This window comes from Ahaetulla prasina, chromosome 1 (assembly GCF_028640845.1).
Source record: "Ahaetulla prasina isolate Xishuangbanna chromosome 1, ASM2864084v1, whole genome shotgun sequence".
Classification (NCBI taxonomy): domain Eukaryota; kingdom Metazoa; phylum Chordata; class Lepidosauria; order Squamata; family Colubridae; genus Ahaetulla; species Ahaetulla prasina.
The window spans coordinates 359,562,535-359,576,810 of record NC_080539.1 but is presented as its reverse complement, the minus strand read 5'-3'; positions in this window follow the sequence as shown (position 1 = coordinate 359,576,810).

Sequence of the window (14,276 nt, the reverse complement as noted above, 5' to 3'; positions counted from 1 at the left end):
AGATGCTGACAATGAAAAATGCGAAACATAGTTTAATCCCCATTGGTGGGTACCAGTGGTGGGTTGCTACCAGTCCGCCCCGGATCAGGCAGTGGCAGTGGCGGGAGGCTCCGCCCACCTGCCAGGACATCTCTGCGCATGCGCAAAAGTATTGGACGTGTGTGCGAGCGTGCGAGCACCCACAAGCGAACCGGTAGCGACGGGATTTGAATCCCACTATTGGTGGGTACCACCCATCCCAAGACCATTTGAATTTCATCAGTAACTGCTGAGTCCAAAAATGAATCATTCTGGAATATTACCGGATTGCCGGACAGTGCCAGAGGCATGTTTGCAATATTTGATTTTGGCAAAGGGCATGTCCTCATAAACCCCTTGCCTTCCGTGCCCCCTGCTGGAACAGATGGCTTGAGAATGGAAAGCAATCTGTTCCACATTTGGCATTCCGGTTTCCCCAGTCCAGATTTGAGAGATTAGCCTCGCAACCACAGCCATCAAAATCCAAGGAGCTTCAGTCCCCCGGAATGAGAGCTACAAATCAGGGCCGTAATTCTGTCAGAAAAAGACATGAGCCTCTTTGAAAATGAACTCTTAGTTTTTCCCCATGGAGGGAAAGCAACAGGAATTTGGTTATTCTGATTGTAAAGTAGTGAGCTTATTTCTCACTGCACATCCACCCCATCGTCTTGGTGCTTGGCACTGTATCTGAAAATGCAAAGGTGCTATCTCATCCCAAAGCTTTTTATTGCTGGAAGCGATAAAATTTGAGTATTGGACTTGGAGCAATAGTAAGATCAATATTGGTTTTTTCTCTCCCTACACCTGACTTTGGAAATGGCTTTCCCCTATAATATCTTAGAGCGGTGACTCACTTGCTAGTAACACCGCTGTGTTTTATTGTTAAAGAAAAATTCACTCCGATGTGCCAATTCCTGCCGGTGATGACTCAGCTCTAGAGATGGGCCAGGGAAAACTGCCATGGGTTGAGAATGAGAAGGATTTTGCTTTGGTTTACGATATTTGTAACAGTTTGTTTTCGGAGTTAGAATGTTAGCCTTGGAGTGGAAAACTCAGCAAGACATGGAAAGCAACTGGATGCTGAAGGCCACTCCTTCTCCCTCAGCACTAGCAAGAAGAAGGCAAAGTTAAACCACCTATAAAAATGCTTTCAAGGAAATTCCATCGACCTCTTCTTCTTCTTCTTCTTCTTCTTCTTCTTCTTCTTCTTCTTCTTCTTCTTCTTCTTCTTCTTCTTCTTCTTCTTCTTCTTCTTCTTCTTCCTTCTCCTCCTTCTCCTCCTTCCTCCTCCACTTCCTCCTCTTCCTCCTCCTCCTCCTCCTCCTCCTTCTTCTTCCTCCTCCTCTTCCTTTCTTCCTTCCTTCCTTTGGTGTTGGTGTTTGCACAATCAGCCAGACGTTTAGGCTGGATTTGACATTTTTCTCCATCTATTCCTGAAAATCTGAGATAGGCAGGTGTTGTTGTGATGTCAGAAGAGGTGTAAATTGTATGGGAAAAGGTAGTTTGGAGTTCACAAAAGAGATAAACCAGACCCCAATTTGTACTAACAACCTTTTTCTTATCTCGGATTACGGTAGTCTCCAGCATGTTTGTTGAAAGCTAATAAACCTGAAGATCATTTTAAAAGAGAGAAAATAAATCAAATTAAAATACAAAGTAACTATGTTAGTTAGCAAGTTACAAAATCCATGTCATGTGCCCTTCAGTTGATTAAATAATATTAAAGATATATTCACAGGATGTAAGCTGCCTTTTGCAATTGACTGACAGTGATTTTGTCAATGCCGATGGTATTCAAGTGGTGCTTCAGATGTTTTGGGATTACATCCTATGGGCCTATTGGTACTATGGGGTCCTTGGTGGTCTCTGAGCTTGATAGCTTTCTTGGAGATGTTTCATTACAAAACTAGGTAAACTAGGTAACTAGTTTAGTTGTAATGTTGCCTAGCTTGGCAATGAAATGCCTGCAAGAAAGCCACCAAGCTCAGAAAATACCAAGGACCACACAGTTCAAACTGAGCCACAAATATTCTTTTCTATCATTATTGTTAGTGCTATCTTTGATTTCTTTTGCCAATGACCACAGTCATTCTATTCCTTTATGTTTATTCCTTTATGTTTTGTTATTTTCTTCATTTTTTTTCTCTTCTGTTTTGTTTTCTCCGGATATTGCAAAGTCCACCATCTGCTTTTTTGTCTTTCTTATCGATAGTTGTTTAAGTCTGCAGATGCTGTGTGGCAGATAATTGTCTCCTTGAATTCTAGAGCACTTTAACATCTTAATTTTTCTGTTATTTCATCTATTGTATAATTCCATCAGTCCTTGCTAGTAGGCAAGAGTATTTCTTGCTACTTTGTCTTGTCATGATTTGTGATTGGTCCGTCCTATTTTTTTGCAGCAGCTAATTAGATGCTTCATCCATTGTTTCTTCAGCTTCTTTACTGAGGACATTTACTGTCTATTGCAACCTTCTCAATTCTAGCTGTATATGCATTTGCTCTTAAGACTTTTGCAGCCAGAATTAGCCCCTCTGTCTTTTTCTTCAACTTTAGAACTCTTTCAACTCTTAACCATTGCCAAATATTGTTACTTGCTTTGGCTAGTTTTTTTTTAATGTACTGGCCATGTAATTCTTTGTCTTGCCTTGTCATGTTTGTTTGTTTGTTTTTAATTTGGTCCAGTGGTGGGTTTCAAATTTTTTTACTACTGGTTTTGTGGGTGTGGCTTGGTGGGCGTTGCATGGCTTGGTGGGCGTGGCTTGGTGGGCATGGCAGGGGAAGGTTACTGCAAAGTCCCCATTTCCTCCCAATCAGCTGGGGCGCAGGAGGCAGAGAATAGATGGGGGCGGGGCCAGTCAGAATTTTTACTATCGGTTCTTTGAACTACTCAAAATTTCCGCTACCAGTTCTCCAGAACTGGTCAGAACCTGCTGAAACCCACATCTGATTTAGTCCTTTTTATAGGCCAATTTGGTGTCTGGAATTCAGTAAACCCTCAGGTTATATGAGCTTCAATGCATCTTCTTCGCTGTCTTTCAGATATTCTTCCAATGTCCTTTTTTCTTCCTCAGTGTCTGGTCCAGGTCTACCCAGAGTTTATCAAAAGAGTCTGTGCGTACGAAGGGTATGATTCATTGTCATTATTTTTCTGGTCTTCCTATCCAGGGCTTTTACTTCAGCACCAATCTAATCTACTATTCCAGCTGTGTAACTAATGATTGGAATTGCCCAAGCTTTAATTTCCTGGATGGTAGTAATTCTGCCACTGAGTTTGGATTTGAAAATCTTTTTCACTCTTGTGATATGTTCACTACTAACCTTCTTCTGGACTTCAGTGGGCTTGGTGTTGTCCACCTGAAAGATGTCCAGGTATTTATCTGGATCATCTTCATCCAAAGTCTTGATGTCGTTTCCAGAGCAGGGGTCTCCAACCTTGGAAACTTTGCCAGCTTTGCTTTGAATTCTGGGAGTTGAAGTCCACAAGTCTTAAAGTTACTAAGGTTGGAGACCCCTGTTCCAGAGGGCATCTTGAGTCCAGTAATAAGCAGTAATTCCATTTCAGATGCCATTTTTCCACATTGCTCCAGAGCATCTGTGTAGAGGAGGTGCGATAGCCTGGCAAATAGTTTTGATTCTTCTCTTGGGGTTAACCTCTCCTAGTCTATTGACCAGCAACTGTATCTTTCATGGTGTCATTTTGATCTTTGCCTAATGCTTCTGATGTTTCTATTGAGCCCTGTTATTTCTAGGACATTTTCCAGTCATGTGGCAGGGAGGGGAATGCCATCTTGTGATCAATCCAAGCTACCTTCAAGTTGGTCTTTCTTTTCTTACGATTTTCCAAAATCATCTTGTCAGGAGATGATCTTTTGTCCCTCTGTTGATTAGGCAGTTTCCTTTCGGCTCAGGTGGAAAGAGTTTAGTTTTCAAAGAGATGCTGTTGTAATGCATCAGCTACCATGCTAGCTAACAATTTGAAAATTGTTAGTTAGAAGGTAATTGATCTGCAGTTGCCTGGTGTTGCCCCTTTTTCCAGATCTTTCATGATCAGGTAGGTTTTGCCAGATGTTAACCAATCTTCAATTTCACCTCTTTGCAACATTTTTTTAAACATAGAATAGAACAGAACAGAACAGAACAGAACAGAATAGAATAGAATAACAGAGTTAGAAGGGACCTTAGAGGTCTTCTAGTCCAACCCCCTGCTTAGGCAGGAAACCCTACACCACTTCAGACAAGTGGTTAGCCAACAACTTCTTAAAAACTTCCAGTGTTGGAGAATTCACAATTTCTGCAGACAAGTTGTTCCACTGATTAATTGTTCTAACTGTCAGGAAATTTCTCCTTAGTTCTAAGTTGCTTCTCTCCTTGATTATTTTCCACTCATTGCTTCTTGTCCTGCCTTCAGGTGCTTTGGAGAACAGCCCGACTCCCTCTTCTTTGTGGCACCCCCTGAGATACTGGAACACTGCTATGTTTGCCAAACTGTTTGGCAATGAGTAGGTGTAGACCAGTCACATATTTGTCAAATATCATCTTCACCTGGTGCTGACCAATTAATTCTTGATTTCCCTTGCCTTTTTCTCCACCATTTCTGTTATTGTTACAAGTTCTTTCATTTCAGCTTCTTTTTTATTCGTATCTATCTCTTTTATCCAGGCTGCATTTTTGTTATATTTCTCTGGGTTGTCTCATAGTTAGGCCCAGAACTGTAGTGTTTCTTCTATATCAGATGTTGACTGACAAAGCATTCTCTCCATTGATGGATTGATAGAAATGTCTCTGATTCGACTGAAATCTGCCTATAGTTTTGTATCTGCTAATCTTCGTGGTTATGATGGTTATTTGCTGTTTTATGATTCACAATACTTCATTAACCTGTGTAGTACCTGTGAGAGGGATCTTGGAATCCTAGTGGACAACCATTTAAAGCCAGCAGTGTGAGCCAGCAGCGTGCAGCAGCAGCAGCTGCTAAAAAAGCCAACACAGTTCTGGGCTGTATAAACAGAGGGATAGAATCAAGATCACGTGAAGTGTTAGTGCCACTTTATAATACCTTGGTTAGGCCACATTTGGAATATTGCATTCAGTTTTGGTCGCCGCGATGTAAAAAAGATGCTGAGACTCTAGAAAGAGTGCAGAGAAGAGCAACAAAGATGATTAGGGGACTGGAGGCTAAAACATATGAAGAACGGTTGCAGGAACTGGGTATGTCTAGTTTAATAAAAAGAAGGACTAGGGGAGACATGATAGCAGTGTTCCAATATCTCAGGGGTTGCCACAAAGAGGGAGTCGGGCTGTTCTCCAAAGAACCTGAGGGTAGAACAAGAAGCAATGGGTGGAAACTGATCAAAGAAAGAAGCAACTTAGAACTAAGGAGAAATTTCCTGAAAGTTAGAACAATTAATAAGTGGAACGACTTGCCTGCAGAAGTTGTGAATGCTCCAACACTGGAAATTTTTAAGAAAATGTTGGATAACCATCTGACTGAGATGGTGTAGGGTTTCCTGCCTGGGCAGGGGGTTGGACTAGAAGGCCTCCAAGGTCCCTTCCAACTCTGTTGTTATTATTATTGTTATTATTATTATTATAACCTTCCTTATTTCTAGATGATATTTCTTAATCAGATATTCTTTGATTTTCTTGTTCTTCAGCTTCTTTAATCTATTCTGGTTGTTTACTTGAAACAATCTCTAATACAGGCAACCTTATTCTATTGTTTTTGTGTTGTCCTAACTATTCAATTGTTCTTTGTTTCAGTTCCTCTTATTTTTCTGTTAGAGGATTTGTTCTTTCTGTGGAGAAGCAGAGGAGAGGGTGCCTGCTTTGGGAATGAAAACAATCCAATATTTATGCTACCTTCCTCTATTGCTGACTCCCCCTGGTTTGTCTCTACTATCTGAGCAACTTCTGGCAAGGTTCGGTTTCTTTGCCCTGGCTAGATCTTTGTGGTTCTTTCAATTCTGCTTCTGTGAATACTTTATTTTGTACTATAAATTCTTGTTGGTTTGCTAGTCTCTTGTCCTGCTATTTCTGATTCTGGATGTTGTTCTTTTCAGAACTGATGTACTCTTTTCAGATATCCTTTTCTCTTTAGACTTGATTTGTAATAGCAAATCATTATTTCTTCGGTTTTGTATTTGTATATTTGCAACCAGTCAGCAACTTTTTTCCCCAGTAACTCTGCACCTGCTGGCCTTGGTTGCTCAACCAACAGTCCTGAGCCCTGGAGCCCACTCATCACCAGATATCCAGGAACTCCAACATGTAGCACACTCCTTGTTGACCCAGACAATGACTCATAGGAGTATGATTTATGTCTCACTACATTTGTCTGGCTCCTCTGATGAGATCTGCCCAGTATGGCTGAACTTCTAGCATAGTTTTCACCTCCCTCAGATCAGGAAAGAATAGAATAGAATAGAATAGAATAGAATAGAATAGAATAGAATAGAATAGAATAGAATAGAATAGAATAGAATAGAACTCTTTATTGGCCAAGTGTGATTTGGCACACAAGGAATTGAGAATAAAAAGATGCAACACTTAGTGATAGTTAAGGTTACTAATAAGCTATCAAATCGTACTAGGAAACAAGTTAAAATAATTGAAAGATACAAGCAACATGGTTATAGTAATAAGTGGGAAAAGATAGATACTAGTAAGAAAAAGAATAATAATACAGTCTTAGTAAATTATTTGACAGTATTGTGAGAATTAGTTGTTAAGCAGAGTGATGGCATTCGGGGGAAAAACTGTCCTTGTGTCTAGTTGTTCTGGTGTGCAGTGCTCTATAGCGTCATTTTGAGGGTAGGAGTTGGAACAATTTATGTCCAGGATGCGAGGGGTCTGTAAATATTTTCACAGCTCTCTTTTTGACTCCTGCAGTATACAAGTCCTCAATGGAAGGCAGGTTGGTAGCCATTGTTTTTTCTGCAGTTCTAATTATCCTCTGAAGTCTGGGTCTGTCTTGTTGGGTTGCAGAACCAAACCAGACAGTTATAGAGGTGCAGATGACAGACTCAATAATTCCTCTGTAGAACTGGATCAGCAGCTCTTTGGGCACTTTGAGCTTTCTGAGTTTGCGCAGAAAGCCCCACAACCACTGCAAGGTAGTGCCTCACTGAGGGATTATTGTTCTTACTATTATCTACAATTACAAGATTGTGGCTTTTCAGATATTGTCCCTTTTCCAGGTGCCCTGATTCACTGGAAGTTTTTAAAGAAGAGATTGAACAGCCATTTATCTGAAATGGTCTATACTAGGGTCTCCTACTTGAGCAGTGGGTTGGACTAAAAGACCTCTAAGGTCCTTTCCAACTCTGTTATTTTGTATTCTCTAACTCAGGGGTCTCCAACCTTGGCAACTTTAAGACTTGTGGACTTCAACTCCCAGAATTCCTCAGCCAGCTTTGCTCACTGAGGAATTCTAGACCCCTGCTCTAACTCATATGTAATTATGGCTGGATAATGTTATAGCTTTGTCAGAAAGAAAGACTAAAAATGTGAATTTATTTCTTTCTAACTCCCTCTTTTCCAAAAGATGTCACATGTTTTTCCCTCCTCTCCTTTTTTTTTTTTTGTGCGTGTCAATATCTCTCCAGGATTTTTCTTCTTCTTTACAGCAAAGAGAAAGTTTGCTGCAGCTTGTTGCAAACATTATTTTCACATACACAGATTTCATTTCACTGTTTTATAAACACTGTAAAAACCTTTTTGAAAATTCTTTTAGAGTCGGTAATTGAAGCCATCATAAAAATAAATTCTATTGCTGACCTTTCTTTCTTTCTTTCTCCCCGAGTGTTTAATACAGCTTCTATTTACAGCCGGTTAGACTGAATTTTAAACCACATCTAAGTATAATTTCAGTAGTGGGGACACGCAAATAATGGTTACAGATTGCAAAAGCGAAGGATGCCTTCTTTTTGGTTGACGAATGTGAGCCTTCTCAAGTATGAAGTAGGAATTTTAAACTAAATCTTGAGTCATTAATCAAAATAAAAGGTTTTACATTACAAATGTGATAGACTGCAGAAGTTCACAATCGGTAGCCTGCAAAACACAGGCAATTCCTCACATGCTGGGGAACTGCTTTAGCAAGAATACTACAGGTAATCCTCAAGTTACGACTGCAGTTGAGCCCAAAATGTATGCTGCTAAGTGAGAAATTTGTTAAGTGAGTCTTGCTCCATTTTACAACTTGTCTTGCCACATTTTTTTATTTTATTTATTTATTTATTTTTGTCACACAGTATATATAAGCATAAGCAGGTAATAACTATAAAATATATAAGCATATATATAAGTATGAGTATGTAATAACTATATTAATTGGATATAACGAAAGGAAACAATAGGACAGGAACGGTAGGCACGCTTTTGCTCTTATGCATGCCCCTTACAGACCTCTTAGGAATGGGGTGAGGTCAATATGGGGTGAGTCTTTCCGGCCACCTTGAAAGAGGCGGTGGTGAGGCCCCTCCTCAAGAAGCCCTCCCTGGACACGGCTGTTTTAGGTAATTATCGTCCGGTCTCCAACCTTCGCTTCGCGGCGAAGGTTGTTGAGAGTATGGTGGCATATCAGTTTCCCCTACACCTGGATGAAACTGTCTATCTAGACCCGTTCCAGTCCGGTTTCCGGCCCGGTTACAGCACGGAGACGGCTTTGGTCGCGTTGGTGGATGATCTCTGGAGGGCCAGGGATAGGGGTTGCTCCTCTGTCCTGGTCCTATTAGACCTCTCAGCGGCTTTCGATACCATCGACCATGGTATCCTGCTGCGCCGGTTGGAGGGATTGGGAGTGGGAGGCACCGTTTATCGGTGGTTCTCCTCCTATCTCTCCGACCGGTCGCAGACGGTGTTGGCGGGGGGGCAGAGGTCGACCCCGCGGCGCCTCACTTGTGGGGTGCCGCAGGGGTCGATCCTCTCGCCCCTTCTGTTCAACATCTATATGAAGCCGCTGGGTGAGATCATCAGTGGCTTCGGTGTGAGGTACCAGCTGTACGCTGACGACACCCAGCTGTACTTTTCCACACCGGGCCACCCCAATGAAGCTATCGAAGTGCTGTCCCGGTGTTTGGAAGCCGTACGGGTCTGGATGGGGAGAAACAGGCTCAAGCTCAATCCTCCAAGACAGAGTGGCTGTGGATGCGGCATCCCGGTACAGTCAGCTGAGTCCTCGGCTGACTGTTGGGGCAGTCATTGGCCCGATGGAGAGGGTGCGCAACTTGGGCGTTCTCCTGGATGAGCGGCTGTCTTTTGAAGACCATTTGACGGCCGTCTCCAGGAGAGCTTTCCACCAGGTTCGCCTGGTGTCCCAGTTCGCCCTTTCTAGACCGGGATGCCTTATGCACGGTCACTCACGCCCTCGTGACGTCTCGCCTGGATTACTGCAATGCTCTCTACATGGGGCTCCCCTTGAGGGGCATCCGGAGGCTTCAGTTAGTCCAGAATGCGGCTGCGCGGGTGATAGAGGGAGCCCCTCGTGGCTCCCGTGTGACACCTATCCTGCGCAGACTGCACTGGCTACCTGTGGCCTTCCGGGTGTGCTTCAAGGTGCTGGTGACAATCTTTAAAGCGCTCCATGGCATAGGGCCGGGCTATTTACGGGACCGCCTACTGCTACCAAATACCTCTCACCGACCCGTGCGCTCTCACAGGAGGGACTCCTCAGGGTGCCGTCAGCTAGGCAGTGCCGTCTGGCGACACCCAGGGGAAGGGCCTTCTCTGTGGGGGCTCCCACCTTCTGGAACGAACTCCCTCCAGGACTTCGTCAACTTCCGGACCTCCGAACCTTTCGTCGGGAGCTTAAAACAAACCTATTAATCTGCGCGGGACTGGATTAGATTTTTAAAAATTGGTTTTAAGGGGTTTTTATTATTTATATTGTTTTAAAAATTAGGCTATAGAATAAGTTTTTTAATTGTTGTTTTTAATCTGTATTTATATGTGTTTTAACTGCCTGTGAACCGCCCTGAGTCCTTAGGGAGATAGGGCGGTATATAAATATAAATAAATAAATAAATAAATAAAATAAATAAATAAATAATAAATAATAGTAGACAGTTTTTGGTTGAAGCTTTTGGGGTTTTGGGAAGAGAATCCCTGCAGTTGTTAAATTAGTAACCCAGTTGTTAAGTAAACCTGATTTCCCCGTTGACTTTGCTTGACAGAAGGTCGCAAAAGGGGATCAGGTGACTCTGGGACACCGAAACCGTCATAAATCTGAGTCAGTGGTCAAGCATCCGAATGTAAATCACGTGGCCATGGGAATGCTGCAATGGTCATAAGTGTGAAAAATGGTCATAAGTCACTATTTTCAGTGCTGTTGTAACTTCAAAATAGTCATTAAGTGAACTGTCGTAAGTCAAGGACTACCTGTATTTCATAAGAGTTTAAGGTCTTTGCTTTAATGTGAGCTAAGGTCCTGGCTTTCAGAAAAGGAGTAGGCACAAATGGAAGATTTGAAATCTCCTATTATTAAATCATAAGGGACTTGGTGGCTCAGTGGCTAAGACTTGTCAATTGAAAGGTTGGCAGTTCAGCGGTTCGAATCCCGAGTATAATAGAATATTTATTTATTTATTTATTTAATTTTTTATACCGCCCTTCTCCCGAAGGACTCAGGGCGGTGTACAGCCAAAGATAAAAACAATAGAATAGAATAGAATAGAATAGAATAGAATAAAATAGAATAGAATAGAATAGAATACAATACAATTTTATTGGCCAAGTGTGATTGGACACACAAGGAATTTGTCTTGGTGCATATGCTCAGTGTACATAAAGGAAAGATACCTTCATCAAGGTACAACACAACACTTGATGGTCATAGGGTACAAATTTAACACTTAATGATAGTCATAGGCTACAAATAAGCAATCAGGAAACAATCAGTATTGTTTCCTGATTGCTATTTGTGAGCTCCCATTACTTGTCCCAGCTTCTGCCAACCTAGCAGTTCAAAGCATGTAAAATGCAATCAGATCAAATGTAGACTTAGCAGAGGCATTGATACAGCATTCTAAATTTACTTATTTCATTTGGAAAAAGTGAACTTGCCAACTCCTTTACTGGCCCTACCCTTAAGGATATTTGGAATGGTGGGATGGGTTAGTATGTTGGGCAACTCCAGCCTGTCACATTAGTTTAGAATTCACAGTGTTGGGAGAACCCAGAAAATGGATTAATTTAGCGACCGTGTTTTTAGTATGGTGTATGAATGCAGACAACCATGAAGCACGTGTTTCAGCACTGAAGCAGCAGTTCATCCTAAATACATGAAAATGCTTTGTGCTGAGAATTAGTTCAAAGTCAATTGGGCAGGCGGTCCACTTTGAGTTATTACTTCAAGGTATTGGTGACTACCTTCAAAGCGCACTATGGCTTAGGACAGGAAATTTACGGGACCGCCTACTGCTACCAAATACCTCTCACCGACCCGTGCGCTCTCACAGGAGGGACTCCTCAGGGTGCCGTCAGCTAGGCAGTGCCGTCTGGCGACACCCAGGGAAGGGCCTTCTCTGTGGGGGCTCCCACCTTCTGGAACGAACTCCCTCCAGGACTTCGTCAACTTCCGGACCTCCGAACCTTTCGTCGGGAGCTTAAAACAAACCTATTAATCTGCGCGGGACTGGATTAGATTTTAAAAATTGGTTTTAAGGGGTTTTTATTATTTATATTGTTTTAAAAATTAGGCTATAGAATAAGTTTTTAATTGTTGTTTTAATCTGTATTTATATGTGTTTTAATCAGCCTGTGAACCGCCCTGAGTCCTTAGGGAGATAGGGCGGTATATAAATATAAATAAATAAATAAATAAATAAAATAAATAAATAAATAATAAATAATAGTAGACAGTTTTTGGTTGAAGCTTTTGGGGTTTTGGGAAGAGAATCCCTGCAGTTGTAAAATTAGTAACCCAGTTGTTAAGTAAACCTGATTTCCCCGTTGACTTTGCTTGACAGGTTGCAAAAGGGGATCAGGTGACTCTGGGACACCGGAACCGTCATAAATCTGAGTCAGTGGTCAAGCATCCGAATGTAAATCACGTGGCCATGGGAATGCTGCAATGGTCATAAGTGTGAAAAATGGTCATAAGTCACTATTTTCAGTGCTGTTGTAACTTCAAAATAGTCATTAAGTGAACTGTCGTAAGTCAAGGACTACCTGTATTTCATAAGAGTTTAAGGTCTTTGCTTTAATGTGAGCTAAGGTCCTGGCTTTCAGAAAAGGAGTAGGCACAAATGGAAGATTTGAAATCTCCTATTATTAAATCATAAGGGACTTGGTGGCTCAGTGGCTAAGACTTGTCAATTGAAAGGTTGGCAGTTCAGCGGTTCGAATCCCGAGTATAATAGAATATTTATTTATTTATTTATTTAATTTTTTATACCGCCCTTCTCCCGAAGGACTCAGGGCGGTGTACAGCCAAAGATAAAAACAATAAAATATACAAAGTTAAAATTTAAAAATCAGGCCAGTCCCGCTTGGATGAATAAGTAAGTTTTTAATTGTTGTTTTAATCTGTATTTATATGTGTTTTAACTGCCTGTGAACCGCCCTGAGTCCTTAGGGAGATAGGGCGGTATATAAATATAAATAAATAAATAAATAAATAAATAAATAAATAAATAAATAAATAAATAAATAAATAAATAAATAAATAAATAAATAAATAAATAAATAAATAAATAAATAAATAAATAAATAAATAAATAAATAAATAAATAATAGTAGACAGTTTTTGGTTGAAGCTTTTGGGGTTTTGGGAAGAGAATCCCTGCAGTTGTAAAATTAGTAACCCAGTTGTTAAGTAAACCTGATTTCCCCGTTGACTTTGCTTGACAGGTTGCAAAAGGGGATCAGGTGACTCTGGGACACCGGAACCGTCATAAATCTGAGTCAGTGGTCAAGCATCCGAATGTAAATCACGTGGCCATGGGAATGCTGCAATGGTCATAAGTGTGAAAAATGGTCATAAGTGTGAAAAATGGTCATAAGTGTGAAAAATGGTCATAAGTGTGAAAAATGGTCATAAGTGTGAAAAATGGTCATAAGTGTGAAAAATGGTCATAAGTGTGAAAAATGGTCATAAGTGTGAAAAATGGTCATAAGTGTGAAAAATGGTCATAAGTGTGAAAAATGGTCATAAGTGTGAAAAATGGTCATAAGTGTGAAAAATGGTCATAAGTGTGAAAAATGGTCATAAGTGTGAAAAATGGTCATAAGTGTGAAAAATGGTCATAAGTGTGAAAAATGGTCATAAGTGTGAAAAATGGTCATAAGTGTGAAAAATGGTCATAAGTGTGAAAAATGGTCATAAGTGTGAAAAATGGTCATAAGTCACTATTTTCAGTGCTGTTGTAACTTCAAAATAGTCATTAAGTGAACTGTCGTAAGTCAAGGACTACCTGTATTTCAGCACTGAAGCAGCAGTTCATCCTAAATACATGAAAATGCTTTGTGCTGAGAATTAGTTCAAAGTCAATTGGGCAGGCGGTCCACTTTGAGTTATTACTTCAAGGTATTGGTGACTACCTTCAAAGCGCACTATGGCTTAGGACAGGATATTTACGGGACCGTCTACTGCCATCTTCTATCTCCCAGTGACCGATGCGTTCTCACAGAGAGGGACTCCTTAGGGTGCCGTCAGCCAAGCAATGTTGACTGGCGGCCCCCAGGGGGAGGGCCTTCTCTGTGGGGGCTCCTACCCTGTGGAACAAACTTCCCCCTGGACTTCATCAACTATCCGACCTTCGGACCTTTCACCGCGAACTTAAAACCTATTTATTCCGTCTAGCTGGACTGGCTTGATTTTAAAAATTAGGCTATAGAATAAGTTTTTAATTCGCGAAAGGTCTGAAGGTCAGATATTTGGCAAACAATAGAATAGAATAGAATAGAATAGAATAAAATAGAATAGAATAGAATAGAATAGAATAGAATAGAATAGAATAGAATAGAATACAATACAATACAATACAATACAATACAATACAATACAATACAATACAATACAATACAATACAATTTTATTGGCCAAGTGTGATTGGACACACAAGGAATTTGTCTTGGTGCATATGCTCTCAGTGTACATAAAGGAAAAGATACCTTCATCAAGGTACAACACAACACTTGATGGTCATAGGGTACAAATTTAACACTTAATGATGCAACACTTAATGATAGTCATAGGCTACAAATAAGCAATCAGGAAACAATCAGTATTGTTTCCTGATTGCTTATTTGTGAGCTCC